Below are 25,048 nucleotides of genomic sequence, written 5' to 3' on the forward strand. Positions count from 1 at the left end.
AATTATTATTTATTACTATTTTACTATCATAATTATAATGTTTATTCCTCTTTAAACTAAGTTGACTTTGTAACTACTTTGCAAGAAATAAAAGGCTTTATTATTTTTTATTTATTTTATTTTATTTATGCAAATTCTGAGTGAAAATCACCGAGCGCCGGTTTTACTTTTTAATTTTTCATTTTTTCTGGTTACGACAGCCAACATGGCAATGATAGTTCCATTCAGCCAAATAATTAAAAAAGTTTTTTGGTGAAATATCATATTATTTAGGATTTTATTTATTTAATAACAAATAAATATTTACTTTACATCGTGTAATAATATTTTCTGGACGTAATAAATGTTTAATGGCGAAATAACATTTTTTTGGAACCTCCAAACTCTTTGGTGAGGATGTATGGATTACGGTCAATGAGGTTGTCTATGCTGCTCTAAGAAATACGTCATGGATTGATGACGTCACTCCTTAGGTCGCTTCTGATTGGCGTTTCAGTCAAAATGGCTGATTGGAGAATTTTACACTTTTATTTTATTGAATATATTAATAATCCTAATGTTTATACTGAGATTGGGCCATTTTTCAGAACCATATTAACATATATGTTTCTTTGAAACTATTATTTCCATGATTCTTTGTTACTGTCATCAGGCCAATTGTCTCGATGAGTATTAGTTGTCTGTAGTAAGAAAAGTACAGTCAGCGATAAAAGCTTGTACCAAAAATAAAATTTTTGCCAAAAACTTAATATAATGAAGATTATTTTGTGTAGTATGGTAAGCAATAATAAGCAAGTTTTCAGTACGCTTTTATGTTGTGCTATTTTGATAACCGGTTTCAAAAAATTATCTAGCTCAAAGCCTTATAATTTGTCCTAGAGAATTACTAATTCCCTTAAACGCGTTACAAACCTCAACTAGCTACCTAATAATCGTTTGTCTTTATCTGTCATTTGGACTTATGTATTTGTAAGAAAGGGATAAAACATAATATGTATGACTAAATCAGGCCCGAAAAGTTTGATGGATAAGGGGGTTAATATAAATGGTACCCTACCCAATTATTTTGTACCTCGATGATGGTAAACATCCTTAAAATATATTCAGGGTTAGCTTCATGTAGAAGTTGCTAAACGGGCGAGGTGTTCAAAATTATTTGCCAATATTCGAAAACGCGGCGAGAGCATGTAATAGCCAATTAAAACGGTATTACTGCTACAAAAACATTTCAGTCTGCGTGGATAATGAATCGTTTCAAACGAGCCCAGCAAAAAGACGCTCCGTGGTGGCAACACTAACAGAAACTTACCTAATATAGACCTTATTTCCTTTCAATAAAGCTCACTTATCGTCAATTAATAAGTGGTAACAGTAACAGAAAATTAACTGAGTTAGACCTTATTTCCTTGCAATAAAGTTCACGCACCTATAGTCAATTAACAAGGTAGGTAGTACAGCCACTAAGACGGGTAATTTCGACGACTCCGCAAATCTCTAGCGAATGAACATAAAAAGACATGTGCTTCAATAGAAGTCTCATGCGCAATTAAAATAAGAAAAAGGCATATAGCATCAAGTTGTAATGTAAATGAGACCAACAAATCAATAAATATAATTAAATATAAAAAAAGCGATGGCTCGCTGTCGTGAAAGCAGATATGAGCGTGTGAACGGGCTCACACTAGACGACGCCCAGGATCGCGCAAAGTGGAGGAAAGCAAGTAGGAAAGCGGACCCTGGCAAAGACCGGGATAACGCTAGGTAGAAGAAGAAGAAGAAGAATACTGCTTTCTTTCCGGCGACTCGTTTGCTACAAACTTGTAGGTAGGTAGTAGGTACTTTTTTTTATTCAGACTTTGAGTTTATTAAGCACATCTATTACTCAAATCAAGTCACGGAGGCCAATCCAAACTTACATTTTCATATCAAAAATATATCTCTTTTTTGTTATCATTTGCCCGTGCGGTGCGTCTCGCTGGCGCTAATACATATACGAACGAGTGAGAGCTAAATGCACGCGCGAATGATAACATACCTAATGAGTTAATGACATAAATTACGTTAAAATATTTCCTTTTATCATCCAACACACACACCCAGGCACCCAGACATCCACACAGACAGACAGACAGACATAGACATAGAGTAATGAACATCCAGACAGGAAAATGGGAATTGCGTTTATATGGAGAAGCGAAGCGGTCACGTGACGTCGTTAGAGGAAACTCTTAAGAGGGAGGTTGTGCCATTCGCGCTTATCCCGCGAGTCTTTTGTCCTGTAATTAATAGACTTAATATTTCATACACTCCGGTTTTCCGCTAATTTCCCCTGAACATAACACGTGAAACCTCACAGGCATCATTCAAGATTAAGAATAATGTCTCCTCTCTCATTTAGCTGAGTGTGCAAAAAACTGCATTAGGTTCTACGAGATTAGGGTGCATTCGAACGTGAAAAACCGGAAAAGTGCGAGGGTTCAGTACTTTTTAGTACTTGTTGTTACAGAGGCAACAGAAATACGTCATCTGTGAAAATTTCAACTGTCTAGCTATCACGGTTCATGAGATACAGCCAGGCGACAGACAGACGGACAGTGGAGTCTTAGTAATAGGGTCCCGTTTTTACTCTTTGGGTACGGAACCCTACAATTTATTTTATTTAGATTTTAATTTGATATTACTTGTAAAGAAAGGACGCTTAGCACGAGGAATTTCGTACATTGACCCCGCCTGTTCCTATCTCTATCGCACGCGCGTAGTTATTATATTCCTGACCCATGATGCTGGCGGGCAATGACACTGTGCGAGTGGGACTATTAGTATTATGCGGGTGTGATGGAGATAGGACCTGGCCGGTCAATTTAACTCCTTGACCGGTAGAAAACGCAAGCCGTAACGGCTCGGCCACGACATTGCGCGAATGGCGACGGCGGCGGCGGCAACCATAGGTGGGAACGAAAGGTCCAATCGCTGTGTCTCGCTTCAACCTATGGTTGCCGCCGCCACCGTCGCCAGTCGCGCAATGTCGTAGGCGAGCCGAACACTTGTTAGTGTTCTTGGCCATCTTGGCGCTGTAGGCACAACAACTCATGTGTGCCTTAACGGATTCATGGATTACTTCAATAATAAAAAATACACAATTATCATGACATTAAGGCTGACTCACGCTAAACCGGGCCGGGCCCGGGCTGAGGCGTCCGACATATCATTTTCTATGACGGCTGATCGGTGATCACGTGGTGCTTTCCATGAGTTACCATAGAAAACGTAGCGCCGGAAGCTCCGGCCCGGTCTAGCGTGAGTCATCCTTTATTCCAGCAGCGTTGAATTTTGTAATCATTAATTAAATAATACCATCGAATTCTGCTTGAATAAACTTCTTGTTTATTACCGTATCGATAATAAATACCTTAATTTATATCGCGATATTTTCCCTCGGGGGTTCAAACGAACTTATTATCAGTTATTCATCGGCTTATTATAGGGATCCGCGGGGAATATTTTTTCCTGTGTATTTTTTAGGGTTCCGTACCCAAAGGGTAAAACGGGACCCTATTACTAAGACTTCGCTGTCCGTCCGTCCGTCCGTCCGTCTGTCACCAGGCTGTATCTCACGAACCGTGATAGCTAGACAGTTGAAATTTTCACAGATAATGTATTTCTGTTGCCGCTATAACAACAAGTACTAAAAACAGAATAAAATAAAGATTTAAATGGGGCTCCCATACAACAAACGTGATTTTTGACCAAAGTTAAGCAACGTCGGGAGTGGTCAGTATTTGGATGGGTGACCGTTTTTTTTTTTGCTTTTTTTTTGTTTTTTTTTGCATTATGGTACGGAACCCTTCGTGCGCGAGTCCGACTCGCACTTGCCCGGTTTTTAAGGATTGCAGATAATAAGTATATGTAGGTAAGTAATTTGTAGTGTAGCCAGTCAAACAACCTTGTCAGCAGAAAAAGGCGCGAAATTTATTTTTTATATGGGACGATATCCCTTTGCGCCTACATTTTTAAATTTGCCGCTGTTTTCTATTGACGAAAATGGATTGACAGACTGTTGGTATGTTTCTTAAGGGAATTTGATTAAACAAACGAATGGCTTTTAAAGACGAAGAAGAAACAGTAATTTTATTATCTAATTACGAACCTGCAATAAGGTATTCTCCCACGAGTCAAATCAGTTTCTTTTTTAGAACTGTCAAAACGATTTGCTGATATGGAATTTAAATATTATTATGAAACATTACACAATGACGTCACGGTCAACTCACCTATTAGGGTTCCGTAGCCAAATGGCAAAACACGGAACCCTTATGGATTCGTCATGTCTGTCTGTCTGTCCGTCCGTATGTCACAGCCACTTTTTTCCGAAACTATAAGAACTATAGGTACTGTTGAAACTTGGTAAGTAGATGTATTCTGTGAACCGCATTAAGATTTTCACACAAAAATAGAAATATAAAAAAACAATAAATTTTGGAGCTCCCCATATTTAGAACTGAAACTCAAAAATTTTTTTTTCATCAAACCCGTACGTGTGGGGTATGGATAGGTCTTTAAAAATGATATTGAGGTTTTTAATATATTTTTTTCTAAACTGAATAGTTTGCGCGAGAGACACTTCCAAAGTGGTAAAATGTGTGTGTCCCCCCCCTGTAACTTCTAAAATAAGAGAATAATAAAACTAAAAAAAAAATATATGATGTACATTACCATGCAAACTTCCACGGAAAATTGGTTTGAACGAGATCTATTAAGTAGTTTTTTTTAATACGTCATAAATCGTAAACCGCAATTTTATTATGTTACTTGCTGCTACGGTACCCTTCATGGGCGAGTCCGACTCGCACTTGGCCGCTTTTATATTTCTATGCGATTTATTAAATAGAACTTGTGTTTAAAAATAACTTCCATCTATGTGTTTCTAATAATTATCTGGTGCCTTGTTTCATGCATGGTGTGAAATAATTTATTTTAAATACAGTCAAATACCATAAGTTACGACAGGTACCTAAGCTATGTACAAAACTTCTAACATCAACAATTCAACACGTACATTCAACTACGTTCTAAATTCTAGGGAGCCACGGAACTGCCAACACAAACGTGCCTCACGCTTGACCGAACTCCGAGGCAACGAAATACGCGTAGCTATAAATTTACGTGTGCCCCTACCCGTTATGTAAATTTGTCTTAAGGGTGACACCTGGTGGGGCATAAATTATCAAGATATCGCTTGAGATCGTTGCTGTTTCGTTAACATACGACAAGTTGACTTGTACGCTTGTGTGCAGATAGTTTAGAGTCATACTCAAACCCATGTTCAGGCTCCAATTTCACCACGGTGACAGGTGCGACAATTGTAAAACATCACTGTTGCTGACGTCACAGGCATCCATGGGCTACGGTTACCGCTTACCATCGGGCGGGCCGTATTCCTGTTTGCCACCATCATTGTTTTATTAAAAAAAACTTTATTATATCGGAAAAAAACAGATATTTCTCTTGCTAAGTTTATGACAATTGTCACAAGAAACACTACAATTGTCACGAAATTCCCACATATAACTCATTACCTGTCAAGAATTACCTACAATTCTTCTAAATCTTGAAAATTGTCAGAAACTACGCAAAAGAAATATCTGTTTTTTTCCGACATAATAAAGTTTTTTTAAATAGTACAATGATCGTGGCAGACAGGAATACGGCCCGCCCGATGGTAAGCGGTAACCGTAGCCCATGGATGCCTGTGACGTCAGCAACAGTGATTTTACAATTGTCGCACCTGTCACCGTGGTGAAATTGGGGCCTGGTGGGGCATAAATTATCTAGATATCGCTTGAGATCGTTGCTGTTTCGTTAACATACGACAAGTTGACTTGTACGCTTGTGTGCAGATAGTTTAGAGTCATACTCAAACCCATGTTCAGGTCTTTCCTATGGACATACCTAAAAGTTAAGGGCTATAAAGGTTATTTTTTTTTTATTTAACCCTTACCCACATGAAAGAGTAATAAAGTACTCCTTTTATTTGGATAAGTATGATAAAATCAAATACCTACATGCCCACAAGCTGTTAACTATTGTGCACACGAGAGAACCCTGACCCTTTTGCGAGATTCCAGCAGAAAAAAGAAAACAGACTTTTCAACATTTACTTCAGTATGTTTTTACCTAAACGTTTATGGCTTATGAAAGTCTTTAAAGCCGACTTACATGTCAATTGCGTAATAGGTAAAGACGGTCTCATAGTCAGCTACCACAGTACGGTGTATTATGGCTTCTCTACACGATGGCCCAGCGCTGGACCAGCGAGATGGCCATGCGATGGTTGAGAGCACGCACTATGGAATGGGCCACATGTAAATGCATACGCACCATCGCTGACTACCTTTGATGTGCGGACGAAAAACCGACACCGTGGCCATCCCATCGTCATCCCGCCGAGCCGTCGCCATAACACTCTAATAAACTCTCTACACGCTAGCCCATCGTAGTGGGCCAGTATGATGGCCCATCGTGTAGAGGAGCCATTAAACTTAACTGCATCGAACACTATACTTAGTTAGGTATAAGAGAAAAATTTCCAAGCCGTTTCACCATATTGACTTAAAACACTCGAGCGACCTTTGTACCATTTACTGAACAAACACCAAACTCTAAATAAAAGGCAGCCAGTTCAAAGCGACATGTGTAGCAATCACAGACCACCTCTACTACTAGACGAAGCACATCACGCACGACGACGAGACGATGTGATGTGGTGAAATATGTTTTCTCAAGCATGCTTAGAAATAGTCGTATTTTGTCCATAAATCGAAAACGCAAAGTGCCTAATTTTTATCCCAGTGACGATAACGCACGACCACCGCACGCCTGCCGCGGACGCAGCGGGCTAAAATGAAATTCGCATGATTCATTTTACTCCTAGGAGTACAAATTCCACTTCTGTCCGCTCGGCCGCGGGCGCGCGGCCTGTAAGGTGGGCCTTAAGGATGACTCACGTTAGACCGGGCCGTGTCCGGGCTGGAGCTTCCGGCGCTTACTTTTCTATGACAGATGACAGGTGATCACGTGATACTTTCCGTAGAAAACGAAGCTCCGGAAGCTCCGGCCCGGACACGGCTCGGTCTAACGTGAGTCATCCTTTACTTGTCTAAAAATAGATGATACATTAATTTGACAAGCCAATCGAGGTTACCACACACAAGTGCTTCTCGTACAAAATACTGGATGCGCGACCGCTTATTTCAGTTGCGCCCACAATAACAACCACTATTCGGGTAAAAAATATTTACTAAAATTAAGTTTTAGTGGTGTACTTATTTGGGTTATTGTAGTAGGTATAAAATGGTGTAGAATACAACATAGTCATGCTGGTTGAATCGTAGCACTTTATAAGAAAAATTGCAACTGCACATGTGGTGATCTCGTGCTCTTTGTAAACGCTTCGGTTCTCTTATTTATCGCCGAAAATGGTATGGCCGATTATCACTTCCCAACTCACGTTTGGCGGATTTTTATTTCGCCGAATTTTCATTTCCCAACTTTTCAAATCTTTTTTTTTCATTTGCCAACCGCACACTTACCAACTAAACGTTTGGTCTGTGTTTTATAATGCCAATTTTCAAAATGCCAACTTTCATGTCGTAGAATGTTTTAGTTGGCATAATATACACTTAGTTGTTTATTGTTTACCAATTGTTTCATTTGGTCAGACTGTACTGTACCAAAGGGGGGCCGTTTCTGGGACAATAATTTTTTTTTTGAATAAATGAGGAAAACAGGGTTTCAAAACACTTAGAATAATTTACATGATTTTGTTGAAATAATCACTTTTTTCTTAATAAATTTTCCTCTAAAATCAAAAATGGCCGAGATATTTGACCCGAAAGTTGCTGTGTAATTACGTTTTTTGGGTTGTTGAAAAAAAAAATAACATCGAAGACTAAGGCGGGAGCAAAGCTACAACAACTCGGCCATTTTTGATTCTTTGGTATGTATCTTTTTCTTATTTGTAACTTGCCTAATGTATGAAAAGCGAACTGTAGCTCCAACGAAACGTTATTCGTCCAAGAGTTGTTCGACCAAGTTGAAGATTTGACAAATGATAAGTCTCCCAAAAGTTTAGAGGCGTTATAATAATCTGCTTTACAATAATTCTACCAATTGAAACGTTGCCATACAAAAATTTGCTAATCGTTAGTTGTCAAAGTGAAACGTCGGCGAAATGTTGGTTGGCAAATGAAATTCCGCCAAAAATAGTCCTGCGAAAAGGCAGAACACCAAACGCTTCATAATGCGGTGTCTGTGTAGTCTGTGGTAGCAATATAAAGCGCTATTAAAGATAGTGGGCGCGTAACAGCCGTCTTGCAAGGGTTTATTGCATCTTTGTTTGCCTCGGGAGGCAATAGTGTGCTTCCGATTGTTAAATCCGTGAAACTAGGCTAAAACCTCGCGGGTAGACGTTTGCAGAAATAAAACCCGTTTATTTCGTTTAAAGCGTAAGGTAAACGTACTAGTGCTCGACATGCTAATGCCCAATAGATGACACCTTGCTGTCACCTCTATTGACAATGACTTAAGTTTCAAGATGACATGTACTGGGACCGCGTCGAGCACCAATAAGTTTACCTTATTTTTTCTGATCTGAGTTTTAGTTTTTGCGAACTTTAGTTAATAACTAAAACTCGAATTGGCCTTTATGTGTCTGTTAACATTATGTACCACATTTTCTAATTAAAGCATTAGTCAGCCTTAACGCGCCATTAATCTGAAAGCCCTTTTTTCAGATTTCAGGCTAAAAGTTTTAAGATTAATGATAAAGACCCTCGGGCAAATCAATCAAGAAAAACTGAAAAAGAAACAAAGTAAGCTGATTGGTTTGTGTTCATGATAGGAACGTAAAAAAAATGTAGGTATTTTAAGCTTATTATTTTGTTAATTAAAGGCACCTGAATAAAGTTTTATCTAAAGATATGTCTAAAAAAGTATTAGATAGCATCTAAAATAACTACAAAACTCTAACTATAATAACTATATCCACTACAACATATGTGGCCAAACAATATGTAGAGCTCATTGTCGCTTAAAATTAATCAGGTTTAAAAATCATTGAATTGCAAGCAAAAAGTTCCTGTAACGTTTTTAAAAGGATTTATATACGCCTATTATCGCCGTGTAAGCCCATTTTTTATTAGTTTATCCTCATTTTTATTGTCGAATTTACTCATGCCTCAGGATATTATTTAATACGATAGGATGACTTACCCTAGAACGGTTCGGGTCCGACTGAGAATTATCGATTGCTCGATTATTCTTAGTAAAAGACAGAAATTCGCGTTTGTACTTAAATAATACCTGAGTTTATAGCATTTTTGTTTTAATTACTGGAATGGAATAATTTGATTTTATAAAATCTGTAAATAAATTAAAATTAATTTAATAACGCATTTTATTTATTTATAAGGTATGTAGATGCAAACATTAAAAAGAAAAATTATTTTTCTATAAAATAAAACTAAATTAAAACTTAAAACTAATACTAAATCAAAATTAAATTAAATTAAAATACGTCCAAGAAATTGGGCCCCTTTGGCATGGTGCCGAGGACGCTGGCAGCATTTCCCCGCTGTATTGCGAAGCTAATACGTTGAGCGAGAAAGCTGCCAGGTCTTCGGTCACCAGTGAAGTCTATAAGCCTTTTTTAAAGTTCTTTAAAAAGTTGTAGGGCATTAGGACCCCACGGGCCAAGGGTTTCAACCCCAAATGGCATAAAAATATACTCGGGGCCGGGCCCTGTACTTCTGGAATTTGAGCTTTTCGGCCGCTTTAGCCGCCGCACCTGCTTGGTTACTGGTTCCCGTGAGGTGGGAAGGGGCCAGAGTGTCTACACAGGTAGCGTTCTACACTATCACCCTTCCCAAACCCTAAGGAACCAGGGACATACCGTACGGTCTCTTACCGTCCTCTCTAGCTATGCCAGTTGGCTCCAGTAGAGCTGGCACGTTGACGGATGCAAGAGACCGGCGGATTATGCGGTGTGTCTTGAAGAGTGGCCAGCACTTTTTTGACAGGATAGCCCGTGGTGTCCTAATTCATTGACTTCACTGCCGCAGGGGCACCTGTGTGGAGCACAAACGCGGACTCCAAGCCGAAGACAGGTCGCGATGCGGAGAGTGTCTGGCGTGAGGAAGGTTCCGGTGTTCGCTGAAGGATAAGCCCGGAGCCAGTCACCGGACTCCCTCGACGCCGAAGCCAGTAGTCTGGCCCGTTCGCGGCCTGTACTACGGCTTAGGAGGGAATTCACTGAAATTTGGCTCATGATGTCATCCTAGCTCCTTTGACAATTTGGATGAGTTGGGAAATCCTTGTTCGGGCATGCACTTGACCAAGCTTTCTTAGCTTCGTCCAAGCCCGCAGTCTCATAGTTTGAGGGAAGTCCCCGTAGGATTTTACCTATGAGATTTGCGGAGCTGTGGACTGAAGACAAAAAAGCTGGCAAGGATACACTAGAATTTTTTCTGATAAACTTAACTTAATTAAATAGCCTATTTTTGTTCTTGTTATAACAAAAGGAATCTAACAAATCAACTAACATTTGGGCAATAAAAAATATGTTATAAATAAGGTAGATACAAACATTAAAAATAAATTACATTTTTAAACTCGAACTTTACAAAAATGTAACAATAAATTGCGGATTACAATTTTTGCATGAATTTCGTAGTTTTGAACATGTTTATTGAACACTCATTATAAAATAATTTTCATGCCTGTAACACAATAAGCTTACGTATAAAGAAAAACTCAAGACCTTTTCCCCCATCAAAACAAAGCAGCTACTTAAATTACAAGGTATATAAAATATGCTTCACCTTTGGGAAATCTATGAACCGGATGCAGACTCGCAGTCATCAAGTAACGAAGGTTTTGTGAGGAACACGCTTTATTCTCGTCGCAAACAATCAAGAATCATTTGTAACGTTCCACGGAAAAAGGTACCTTATGGCGGCTGGCGCTTATGCTGTTATTCACGACGATATAATACGTATTATACGCTGCTACGAGTCGTAACAAGAACGCTACTTGCAATTGGAACGATACTTTAATGTCAACTAAATCTGGGCCCACTTTGTTTATAATTGAAAAGTCAGTCGTTGTAAAAGTGTATCGATTTTAATAGGTAAGTATAAACACATTATTCTAGCTGAATAACATTAAATTAATTAGGTAGGCTAAAGCGCAATGCCACACCAAGCAAACTTGGTCTTAATAGCAAACTGGGCAATAAATCGTAGCTAACAAGACATTATCGGAAGTTTTACTGCCCTGGAATGTTTAAGGCCGGGCATTTTTATACAATTTGTATTGTTGTGCACGTGAATTTTATTATGAGCATAATATTTTACTTGTGACAATGTTTATTTGGTAGCACATTAAAAAATTACTTACATAATAATTATGCTGAAGGGAAATAAAAGGGTCTCTATTGTATCCTGTAAAGGTTTAAGTCATAATGTATTGTTTGTCCGCATTTTCGTTAAACATAATTTGATTTTTTCAGAAACGTGTAACTTTTCAGGATTGCCATAAAACAAACCTTTTTTTTAAGAGGGGAAATGCTTTACGCATACCACCCGGCGCAGGGACGGGCCGGGATGGTTAATTGGATATGTGGGACTCCCTGTTGTGGGCTAATGAGACCCCAGGTTTACCCACTAAAACCCCTCTGTTGTCGCCTCGCTGCTATACGGCGAGGTCCCAGGAACGCCGAAGTAGGTACTCTTCCGCAACTTCGCCAGCGGCTGTCCGGACTCGGACCCGACTCTTGAGGAAATCACCCCTTCACCTCAGTGGGCGCGTACATATCCTGTCTATAGGATAACCTAACAAAAATCCTGAAAAGTTAACGGTTTCAGAATTATGACTTATTAATCTGACAATCATTACATTATGGATTTCAATAATTAAGTATGTCAAACAAAGGGATCCGGAAATGGAAGCTTCTGTTAAGGTATTTGATAATTACGTTTTCTGCTCATTACCTATAATTTATTTTAGGTTAAGAAAAATAAAGCTCAGTATAAACCACGATAACTTTGGTATGCACCTATATAACTACCTCTACACTAACTTGATATATAATAATTATTATTACTTTGATGCGGATACATTATAATCCGGTATCTATTTAAAAATAGACACACGCATGACACGCAAGAAAAACGGTTTGACGATAACAACAAAATTAAAATTGATGATGTTACAATATTTCTCATCAAATTACTGTTGTAACAAAGATGAAAATAGAACAAAAAAAATACAACCAGAAACCAATCGTAGAATAATTTTATTAAAAAAGATACAGGCAATTCAATAACGTTTAGTTCCCGTTGGAAGACGTCTGAAGTTTGTTAATGGCTGCTCTCTCGTTAGCTCTGCCACCGACTATCAGGCCAATTCGAACGTACACTGACATCAGTATCATATTTGAACCATGTTAATTAGTTATCGTGCATTTCGCTCGTACATGTCCGTACATGTATTGGCGCGGGAGAGACGCACCATAACTAAATTACATGATTTAAATATCATTCTCATGTCAGTGTACGTTCGAATCGGCCTGTCTGTAGTAATCCGATCGCTAGTTCCTACGAATTCCCAGTCCGCTGAATTGAATCTGCGTCTATGCAATCCGACATCCAAACTCCGTCTCTTTCCCATACCGAATATTGAAAAGGGACCTTGTATACCTACCGAATATTGGAAAGGGATTAAAGAGTGCGAAACCTACTCGTACGCCATAATCTATTAATGTGTTGAATGCATGATATTGAATTAGGGAGGCTCCGATGCCCATCTAAACGGATTTAGGTCTTAAAGTGATATTCGGTTCGTTGCATGCGCATTATTTCGGACCGGGTCGGACCGCTTAGCTACGTAATCCTAATGAACAGGTTTATGATGATTTTAGACTAAGGAATCAAATACCAATTTTGTGTCGAATTGTTTTGATTTCTGCGCTTTGCTGTGCCCAATAGTCCCATGTAGGTCACTTAGCAACTATTTTGGCCGAACTTTCCGGGTGCATACCTATGGCAGACAGATTCAGCGAAATCCCACTTTAGCTTAGCGATCTTCAGGTACATTAACTTTTAGAGTTCTGGGGCGTAATGCAGTGCTAATTATTTTACATTGGAAAAAAATGCAGATCTGAAAAAAAAAATTCAATACCTAACAAATAAAATGATTAAGATTTTGTATGGCAAACGACCATTTATTCCAGAGAATAGAGATATCAAATTTTGCGTACATTTCCACATACTTTTGCATTCAACTTATTCCTGATTCTGTTTAATTTTCGGAATTTCTTTATTTGTGAAATGTGTGTGTGTGTTTCTTTGTTTTTTTTTTTTTTTCAAAGGCACATTAACGTTACCTTCGTATTCAAAATTTGGTGGCTCAACATACAAAGACGCAGAGTTCCTTGTAACCCTCCCCACTTTAAGTGCCACTCCTAAACCAACTGGTAGCTCAGGATTCTTATTCATGAATGCCTGTATAATTTTCTGGCGTCCCTGTTGGTCATCCGTTACGCGTACACCGCCCTTCTGTAGTCCTAGACTTAGGTTTAAGTTGGTAAGCCTCGACAAGTTAAGTTTGCCCGATCCGTGGTGCAGGGGAGATGTAGGCGTGGATGGCTGCGGGCCTCCGTTGAAGAAGACTTCCACATGTCCTGGTGAACAAAACATGAGAGTAAGTATAATTTCAGCAAATGTTTACGAAAAGGATCAGTCTGTCTGGTGTGCGAGAAATGTTCTGCGAGTCATGTCATTATGCATTTCGGTCGCAAAAAAATATGCAGGTGGGTATAAAATAGTTGTTTTACAAGGGGACAAAGTTGTGAAAGCTAGTGACTCGAGTGGGACCTAAAATTTCACCACACCGACACGAGGAAAATTATATTTATTTATTTATTTTGAAATTTAATTCAGGCAACAAGGCCCATATTACAAATACCTTACAGACTAACATACATATGTATTTTATAAACTTAAAACTAAACACTATTTAGTCGACAAAACGGCGTGGCTCCGTTGCATCGGCTGCTCTTGTGTCGGATTCGGCAGTTTGCCCCGGAACCTCCGAAACACGACACCTTTCGGCCAGAAGTCGGCGCACTCGATGGTTCCCTGCAGCGGTCGCGGCACGCGCACCACAAAAGAGTTGAAGTGCACGTAGTGGCGCGATCGAAGCTGGAACACCCTCAGCGTGTATAGCCGGTCTTCTGGTGTACATAGTCCTGATACTCCACCACTCCAGCAGCCGTGGCGGTGTAATGCAGGCGCGATACGTACAGCGCCTTACTCGGTGCAATCCGCAAGCCAGAATTAGCCGGTTCGGCGGTACCACACTGAGTCTTACGAGGCGCCGTGCGCGCCTTCTTCTTTCTTGATACCAGTGTGAAATCCTCCTCATCCACACTGGTAACAGGGAGCTTCTCCTTGGGAGCCGCTCGATCTTCAGTACCCTTTACAGGTACACTAACCCGGTTCGATGCGACTTTCGGACCGGCGACGACATCCGCGTAAACACGATGACGTGATTTGGAGGAGGCGGGGAGAGGGCGCGCGCGCGGGAGGCTCGCGGGCGGCAACACAGCTGATGCGACACATTTTACAGTGTCAGCAACTAACTCGCAAACTGACCGACTCGGCGCTCGTGGCTTGCCGGTCATCGCACTTGAAATTCGACGCCGCCGACCGAGTAAAGGCACTGTTTCGCAAACTGATGACTTCGTTGCGTAACTCGGTTATAGTGACCTGGGCTGCATCAAACTTCGAAATGACATCTGCTAGACTTGTTTTTAAATTAAATACTAACTGTAAAATATAACGAATCAAATCCAAATGAACGCTATTAAATATAGACCATTCAAAATCAACAATTTAAAATTCAATTTTACCAGCTACATTCAAAATTTGCATCTAATTTATTTAACACTCTTGTGGATAAAATGCAACCTTCTCATCAGTTTCGAAGAATAAATAGAGCCCTTCCGAGAGCTGGTGTGGTATAAAAAAACGCTTACCAGTATATAAACTTGATCCAGATTTGATGTCAATCAAAGCACGACGATTATCCGGATATGCCACAGAAACGTATATTAATCCATTCAACGTCGTGTCTCGCAGTTCTTGGGGAAGTTGAGGGTTAGCTTTTACAAAAGCATTCAAAATCGTTTTGTCGGTCACAGGGTTAATTGGGCCCAAGTTTGTATTAGTGACAAAACTAGACAATTCTTGACGACGCTGAGCATTTCCCAATGTTAAGAAAACACTTAAAAACACAAAGAACAATAAATTCGTCATTGTTATTGTCTGCCTTGGGACTATTGCCCATTTAACTAGAAGTGATTATGTACCAAGGTTAATGATGTAACATTACAACGCTTATCAATTAGAACTTTGAACTAAGTATGATAATATTTATTTACTTGTGCGAGTATAATAGAAAAACAACACATTAAATTAATTGCCTGAAGCAAGCAAACAAACCTATATTTTGTGGATTGGGCGGGGTAGATGTAAAGCTTCGATTGAAAATAATGGACAAGAGATATAGACAAAACAAAATAAATAGGTACATTAAATACAGCGGAACCTCGATTATAATTTTTGTGTCAATTATTTATTTATTTTATTAATTGTTGCAAGAGCAAAAATATAGTCAACATGTGAACTTTCTTTAGTAATATTTAGTAATATTAACGGATCTTTAGTAATATTCTCTAGCGGGCAGGAGTCTTCTTATTTTGATATTGATATGATATCACGCTCAGTGTATTTCTCCCACATATTAGCAGCATGCAAATTATCCCAAATACGCTTAATTAAGCCGCGGACTGGTCGCAAGTGGCGCGCGGCGAGCGTCATATCAAGGCAATTCATTTATACATTGCGTTGGCCAAATACATGAACGGCCTTGATTTGCCGCTCGCCTCTTGTCAGATTTTAAAGCCCCATTTAGACGGTTCAAGAACTTACATGAAATATTCGATACATTCCTAACTACAGAGTACTATGAGTTCAGTCGATCGACCAAATACCGCAATGTAAGAAAATAGCACGCAAGATTTTGAACCTTATAGGGCTTAATGTTTGAACGTTTGTTTGTTTCAGTTAGTTCTTGAACTCACGCTCACTCGCACCACTAATGAAACCACCCCAGTTGATTTACCTGACCAGCCGCCGTTAAAAGCTGCATTGTGTCCGTAAATTCGAGACAATTTCGTAAAGCGACTCGCTTAATTTCTGACTGTACATTATTGATTTCTTTTCACGTGAAAATCATGTCGGCTTTAAGGAAACAAAATGATTCAGTTTATTTTATAATCTCATGTCTACTGTTGGCACTCTTATGGCAGTGAAATGCTGCGGATTAATTTAGTGCTTGATTTTTTTTGCAATTTGATTCAAACGAGATTTGAACGAGCCGTGAAAAAACCTGGTCATATGCGTGTTGTGGTGTAAGCATAAAAAAAAGGATTCCGTATGCTATGATACTACGAAAAACGTTACTAAATACCTACCCACTAAAATATTGCTGCATTTGTAAATCCGTACACGGCGGGAAAAAGTTGATAAACGGCGAGAATTTTTTTTATACCACATCGGTGGCAAACAAGCATACGGCCCGCCTGATGGTAAGGAGTCACCGTAGCCTATGGACGCCTGCAACTCCAGAGGTGTTACATGCGCGTTGCCGACCTTTTAAAAACCTGTACACTCCTTTTTTGAAGAACCCCATACTGTAGACCCTCGGGAAAACCTCGGAAGGGAGCTCATTCCACAGCCGGAGCGTCCGCGGGAGGAAATTCCTCTTAAATCGCACAGTACGCGACCATTTAGGTTCTAGGGTGTGAGGATGAACACCCTGCCGACGACGAGCGGTGCGGTGATAGAAAGCGGCCGAAAATTTAAGAAAGTTTTACTTTATGTACCTAATTTTATTTTAAGTTCGAATTTCTTCAATAAAATATCTCGAGTTATCAACTTCTTTCCACCGTGTACGGAAATAGAGCGAGACCGCGAAGCGTCCGGAGCTCGAGCGTGATGTCTGGTGGTGCAGGCTCAACATAGGGCGCATGCCCACGTTGGACGCATTCCGACAAGAATTTGTTACTTTTATCACAAAGTTTATACCCACAACTTGAAAATTAGTTGCCATTTTGACGGCTGATCCCTGAAAATACAACTAACTCATCAGCCGCTGCTGTCAGTTGCGTGCTATGTGCTGAAAACTGAAACGGACGTGTTTTAAATTAGTGCATTCAACCATGGCCCGTCTGTCGGCTGCCACGGCTCGCCAATCCGACCATGCGCCATTTATGTGTAAATTCCATTCATTAGTCAGACGGTTAAATTTGCTTATGGCGGGAAGTGGAGCGTTTAGATGATTGATGGTAAAATATTTATTACTACACTCCGTCATTGTTGCCATTATGAATCTTGGACAGCGCGAAATTTGTAGGTAGGTATGTGGATAAACTAGATATGTACCTAGTGAATAGCGCTGCAGAGTACAGTAATTGGCTTCCATTTTGTAAAAATGTTAGGTACTATTGCTGGCTTAAAATAAGGTTAAAAGTGCTAATCATAAGGGAGCGGGACAACAATAATGCAAGCCCATTGCTCGTTATTAGTTTTGAGTGTTTGGGGTGTAGGTACGACTTTCAACATATACCTACATAGAATAACACCCACGACTCAGGAACAAATATTTGTGTTCATCACACAAATAAATGCCCTTACCAGGATTCGAACCCAGGACCATCGGCTTTACAGGCAGGGTCATTACCCACTAGGCCTGACCGGTCGTCAGTTTGTCATTTACCAATAGGATTTCAGTAAAGAGAAACACCGTGAATATAGAAAGTTGATTAATTTAATTTTTTTGACAAACTTCTACAGCAAATGCTTAATTAACAGTCTAAATCAGACAGAGTTACAAATTAAAGAAAAAATATTAAGTAATGTTTAAAGGTTACACGGCGGCGTTGTTAAACTTGTTAAGATAAGAAAAAATATATCATTTATGTTTTTATCTAAGCAAACGATAACACTTTAAACCACAACTTTAACCACGAACTTATTACACAACAAGCAACCAATAAAACTTTCCACGGAAAAGTGAATTACGGACTAGTAGGTAAAGTCGACGTCAAAGATATGTTTACACTTTTGCACCTTATTTCATTGCAATAAGATACAAAAGTGTAAACATATATTTGACTTCGACTGTACTAGTTTTTGACAGCAAGAAGTACAGCCCAATCATTGTGAGACTGTGAGTGCAGTGCGCGCGACGTTTGCGGTACGTTATTTTTAAAGACGTTTCTCTCAAAGCTTTCTACTATGGAGGGTAGAGGTAAGGAGAAAACTCTTTTATGGGAGAACATACGATAAGAACGTAGCCGTTATTAAATTGGACAACGGGACTTAATCGCGTATTTAAGTTTTATGATTTAGGTACCTCCGACTTTAATACGTGATTTAGTCCCGTTGTACAATTTAATAATGTGAAAAAATCGTTTTAAGTTTAAATCAACGTAGCCGTTATTGGCGGAGTGAAGTGCGCTGTCAATGATTTGACATTTTTTATAAAATATTCTAGGTATTGTGGCGCCACCTAGGTTTTGTGACGGACACTTTTTGATACATGGAGATTGTTCTCCTTACCTCTACTCTTCCTACTTTCTACTGTTAGCGTTATTCTTGGAATCCATTTCATTTCACATTTTAAATTTGGAGCACTTTTTCACGTGATTGTTGTCGGTTTAAAAGGGATGATCTGCTTTTGGTGTACTATAAAATGTTTTCTTGATAAATGTTAAGATTGTAAGGGTTGATATATTTTTGTTGACCAGCTTGCCGTGAGTGACTAGAATTTTGAGTACTAAGGTCCATAAAATATTGGAGCGCTGTAAATAAGTTCATAGACCTACATGAGGAAAGTACAACGGTTTCGTTTTTACCATTTGGACTACGGACATGGACAACACAAGGGCATGACAGCATTGACATATATATATTAGGACTGGCTTTACGGGCAATAAAAATGGGGCATGAATGTGGCCAGTACAGTGGTGTGACATCGCTACAACGCGATTGGTTGAGGAGTTCGCATCACGCACGCGATTGGTTGATGAGTTCGCATCACGCGCGCGATTGGTCGCAACTAGTTGCATTAGGCTGCGCGATTGGCTCGAATTCGTGAGTGACACCGCTAAACTAGTACCATTTGTAGTGCCCGTAAGGCCAGTCTTTAGATATAATACGCCAATGCATGACAGCAAATAACCTTTCAGTTCCGTAAAGGAATGTCAGCACCGTCGTCCGTAACGAGACGTAAACAAGACCCAATCTGAGTGTACTCGAAGTGAAACACAAATGCAAAACGATTTATCTTGCACCTCGGCAAACCACAAACTAGCATTAGGTATTCAACAGCAAGACAACACTATTGGCGTACGGCCGTAGAGATTAATCTACATTCATGACCAAAACGGATCGTGACGCCATTTCGCCGGTCGGACCTATTTCCTGCTTACAGTCAACACGGAGACCGACGAAACGTGCTCGTCAACGTGGGATGAAGGTGTAAGTATATAGGTACTTAATCTTTCAATGTTCGTCAATATCCACCAAGATGGTGACTTTAATTAAGTATTAACATAGTCTTCAGAAAACTGTTAAGTAAAAAAAACCGGCCAAGTGCGAGTTGGACTCGCGTTCCAAGGGTTCCGTACATTAAGTCCAACTCGCGATTGACTGCACATTTCTAATAGGTTTTCCTGTCATCTATAGGTAAAGAACTATTTCGTATTTTTTTTTTTAATTTTAGACCCAGTAGGTAGTTTCGGAGATAAAGGGGGGTGGTAATTTTTTGGCTATTTTCTTAAATAACTTCTAACCTATTAAAATTATAAAAAAAATATGTTTGAAATTCTCAAAATGAGCTCTTTTATTTGATATGTAACACGATATAGTTTGTAAAAAATTTTTTTTTAAATTTCTCATTTACTCCCCAAAAACAGCCCCCATGTTTAAAATTCATTTGTTTACGTTACATGTCTGTCTTTGAGTTACTAATTTACATATGTGTACCAAATTTCAACTTAATTGGTCCAGTATTTTCCGAGAAAATAGGCTGTGACAGACGGACAGACAGACAGACGCACGAGTGATCCTATAAGGGTTCCGTTTTTTCCTTTTGAGGTACGGAACCCTAAAAAGGAACAAGTACTTCCTTCCTGGCAGCAGCGGGTGAACGGCATACGTCCATGCAGATATATCCAAAATGGTGTCGGTGGCGAAGTCGATGGCAGAAGCTAGTAGATTATCATTATCTATTTCACTCTACACGTCCTTGTCAATTACCTAATTGCATAGGTATGCAATTAGGTAATTATCCACTATTCGGTAATAATAGGTATTTATCCACTATTCGGTAATAGTGGAGATAATACGTCCTACTGTGTACAAGAATAATTCTCAGATGTTTTGCAATAACGAACGACCCAATTTACCACTCTAGTGATGAATGATCCCGAAACTGACGTGGAACCGTGGGCACGAGGATGATAAATGCCTATAATATTCCGACATAAATGTTTGCAGGTTTTGTTTTATTTATAAAATGTAGCAGGATAGCCTTTCAAAAATTCCTCAAAGCTTTGAGTTAGAAACTATGATGTAGTGTAACCAGATGTAGCCCTTAGAGGAGAAAATACTGAATAGGTACAAAGTTTAAATCCTCTACTACCTCCTGGAACCTCACGGCATTCATTCAAAACCCTTATGCAATAGGTAGAGTTAGACCAAGATAAGTCTGCAACGATTTTGATAGCACACGCAGTGCAAGTGTTATTTTAAGGCGTGCTTTTCCCGTACGAGCTCAGCAAACCAGTTTTTTGAATCCATCGGAAATATAAGAAACAATGTTTTAAAATTGAGAAAAAAATATATCTTTTACTTAAGGATCTGGCAGATATGTTTTGGATCTCAAAAACATGATTAGATAAACTTTGCTCGATAGAAAAAAAATCCAAAGTTACGCCTTTTTTTAACAATAAATCAATCTCAGAGCTACAATACAAACTTTTTTGACTTGTTTTTTACATAAATGTATAGGTAATAAGATAATCTAGATGATTTGGATCACTTTGTCTCGGTAACATCATTAAAATAATTTCTATGTTTCAATACCTACTAAATCCGCAACCGCCATCACTCGCGAACGCACTTACGCCCTCTTCAGTCGCGCGGCAGCGCTTGTAGAGGACGGACCTGCGTCAGTGTGTTCCGCGCGGTCACGTGATTTTACCATTTACAAACAATGGGAAACAAAGCATATGAAACGTAAGAAAAAGTCACTAAGTGCTATAAAAACACACTTTCTGATAACAGAAACATCTAATACTTTACGAGGTGCTTGAAAGCGCCTAGCTTTCCTACATCAACAGTTAAAATATTTCAGTATTCCTAGATAATATAATTGTGAGTATGTAAGTATGATATATTTACAGTATTTCACCTTTACTGATATACCTACGTCCGATCTGCAAAATGATTATATTCCTTCGTGCTCTTTGACTCCTTTGAAAATCAGAAATTATTTATTTGGATTGATACAGTATGGGGATGTTACAATATATGTATAGTGTTACGCTTTTAGTATGAGGGTGCCGAAGGCGCCCGGCTTTGGATCGCATGCAACGCGCCACGCCCGTCAAGCGTGCAAATTCATCATCATAATCATAAATTTAAATAAATATAAAATGTCAAATTGAAATAATTACCCTAATAGGCATATCGCAATACAATTATTTAAGAACTAAATACATATCACTAATTTTAATATTTGACCACGGTCGACATGAATTAAATATAATTGAGAGTTCAAGGTGCCTACAGGCAGTTCATCTTGCGCTTGGTTGTATTAGTCTTGTTCGAGAAACTGAACACGGTGAAAAATAGAGATAATATTTATATATTTCTTTATTTAACCAACTTACATTTACAGCAAATTGCCAAACATGAAAGTTATAGGTCACAGTACAAAAATATAAAATGATTAATTACATAAATAGCATTTTGTTAAATTATAAGATAAACACGTATACATTTCAGTTTATAGGTAGGTCAATTTAAATTTTAATATACTTACATTAATTTTGATACACATATTGAGCACATATTACACCTAACATGACATGCACAGGTAAAAAGTAATCTAATACTGTATTGTGGTAGGAGTGTTAATTGACTCCAAATAGCGAGCGGCTGTGGCCAGAAATCTCGACTCTGACTGCGAGAACAAGTCCAGTGTTGGGTCAAAGAGCAGAATATTGTTGATGTGGTTCAAGGCCACATACAGAGGAGAGTTGCTCAGATTTGTCGTGGCGTGCGGGACCAGGAATAGCGGCCGTTGGCGTGGACGGAGGGAACCTCTAATGTGTAGTGGTACTTTAAACGATACAAATTGTAATAAGGAAGGGTTAGACAATGTGCCTCGTATCAGTTTAAAGAAATATTTTACCATAGCAAGTCGTCTACGCAATTCAAGGCTTTGAAATCGTTGTAGACTTTTCTTGGTCCATTGGTTGGTCATATTATTGGGATTTTGTAGCGCTACGTCGCTCGTAGCCAGCACAGAACTCCCGCTACGTAGCAAAAATGCTACAAAGAAACGCAACAACAAAATAGTGATTAGCGCTGAATAAAATTTTGATGTTCCACTTCAGTTAACGATTTTCATTTTAAACTGACAAAGATTTCGATTTAAAACGAATTTTTCCTTCTTAGCTAAATAACAAGTCTGCAAATTTATATTATCTTCCTATTTCTATCTTAGACCCATTGACCTGCTATTGACATTATTTTAAACTTCCCAAATCCAATTGTGGACTGCCCGAAATTCGAGTCTTATTGAATAAATTAAAGCTTATTAAAATTCTGCTCGAGCCCTAGCGACCGTCCCTATTCTTGTTCTGCTTATCGCGAACCAACATCGACGTGTTGCCTCTCTGTCGCACTTGTAAATTCGTACGTAAGGGTGACAGGGAGGCAATACGTCGAACGTTGTTCGCGGTAGGCCCTCTGTTCAAATTATCTTTTATTATTTTGCGATTTCAAACTACTTAAATACATATATAAAGGAAATGGTCAAAGCAATATTGGAAGTAGGGTTGTAAAAATATTCTGTTATTAAAGTAGGTATTGCCCTTGGCTAGTTTCGGGTTTACAATACATTGTAATTGGAAATTCCTAATAATGGTTGTATAACTGGAAACAAGATTAGATAGCTACTATGAAAAACGGGGTATTTACCATAGCATGATAACTTGAAATATACTTATAAGTTAGTTTCGGCAGATGAGCGAGCCAAAATTTATTTATTACCTATACATACTGACTTATTATTTTAGCAAAAGTATCTCACTCTCACTCGCGGCACTTAGTTACGTCCTTTTATTAAAAAGCGACCAAGTGCGAGTCGGACTCGCCCATGAAGGGTTCCGTAGCAGCAAGTAACATAATAAAATTGCGGTTTACGATTTATGACGTATTAAAAAAAACTACTTACTAGATCTCGTTCAAACCAATTTTTGGTGGAAGTTTGCATAGTAATGTACATCATATATTTTTTTTTAGTTTTATCACTCTCTTATTTTAGAAGTTACGGGGGGGGGAGGGGGGGGAGGGGGGACACACATTTTACCACTTTGGAAGTGTCAAACTATTCAGTTTAGAAAAAAATGATATTAGAAACCTCAATATCATTTTTGAAGACCTATCCATAGATACCCCACACGTATGGGTTTGATGAAAAAATATTTTTTGAGTTTCTGAGTTTAAGTATGGGGAACCCCCAAAATTTATTGTTTTTTTTTCTATTTTTGTGTGAAAATCTTAATGCGGTTCACAGAATACATCTACTTACCAACTTTCAACACTTTCTTATAGTTTCGGAAAAAAGTGGCTGTGACATACACGGACAGACAGACAGACATGACGAATCCATAAGGGTTCCGTTTTTTGCCATTTGGCTACGGAACCCTAAAAAGGGATTAGGTCGGTACTTTATGCAAAAAAAAGACGCAAAATCGCAATAAGTGATCGTGATTACACGTCAAAAGTTTTAATTGTGTCTTTATTACTTCATGCTTTCTTAAGTCTTAACCTTCACAGGTTAATTATTTATAAAGACAAAAGGATATTTCGCCAAACCTCAGAACGAATTAAAGAAGAGATCCTCTTGTATGTTTTTATCAAAGGTGTCGACTGCGTTATCTCGCCTCGTCGCCAAAATTAACGGCTTTGTATCGCATTCTCATCGCTCAACGATTACAAGCGAATTTATGATTACAGCAAACCAGTGTACGTACTCTTCCCAATTATCCATTGATAAGGATCGCAGAGGTTATACTGGTCAGCTTCAAAGCTCGACTCGTACGGATATGTAAGCGGTAGGAATGCGTCGCCGGGGCCTCTCCGACGATAAATTACGTCCGCCTTGATCCCACTCCTCGGATAAATCATGTGTGAGGACGGAATGAGAATTCGATGAAGCCCTGTTTATTTGGATTTAGAAGACCGTTAGCTTCTCGGCTCTTGAAGGATCTTATTTATGAGGCAACATTGACCTTAAATTTACAGTAAAGTGAACAGTAAGACTACATTATTTCTCTCGCTACAGGCAAACCTGCCTGCATTTGATGGTACTTTTACGTTTTTATTTACAAATAATAATCTGACTTAGATTAGGGGAAGGTTGCCATCCACCATCTAAATATTTTAAAACCTACGCATGCTAGACAGAGATAGACATGGTACAAAGTGTCCTTGAGCGATCCAAGCGGCACGACCATGGTATAATAATATACTCCGCCTGGTACTCCATTCCCGTCTTTTCTAGGTCACCTAACTGACACGGGCCTACGTCATCATGCGACAGCGCTATATGATAATATGCGATAGCG

General features: G+C 39.0%; 1 long non-coding RNA gene across 1 annotated transcript in view; it reads right to left on the reverse strand.

The window, feature by feature from the left end:
- The window catches only part of LOC134793856 (uncharacterized), a 33,736-nt gene extending 9,589 nt beyond the window's left edge, over positions 1-24,147 (reverse strand). Inside the window, exon 1 of the long non-coding RNA XR_010144593.1 lies at positions 24,062-24,147. This is a non-coding gene — a long non-coding RNA (uncharacterized LOC134793856). The remainder of the gene's footprint in view (positions 1-24,061) is intronic.
- Between the last annotated feature and the right edge of the window lie 901 nt (positions 24,148-25,048).

The sequence above is a fragment of the Cydia splendana genome, chromosome 9 (assembly GCF_910591565.1).
Source record: "Cydia splendana chromosome 9, ilCydSple1.2, whole genome shotgun sequence".
Taxonomy (NCBI): Eukaryota; Metazoa; Arthropoda; class Insecta; order Lepidoptera; family Tortricidae; genus Cydia; species Cydia splendana.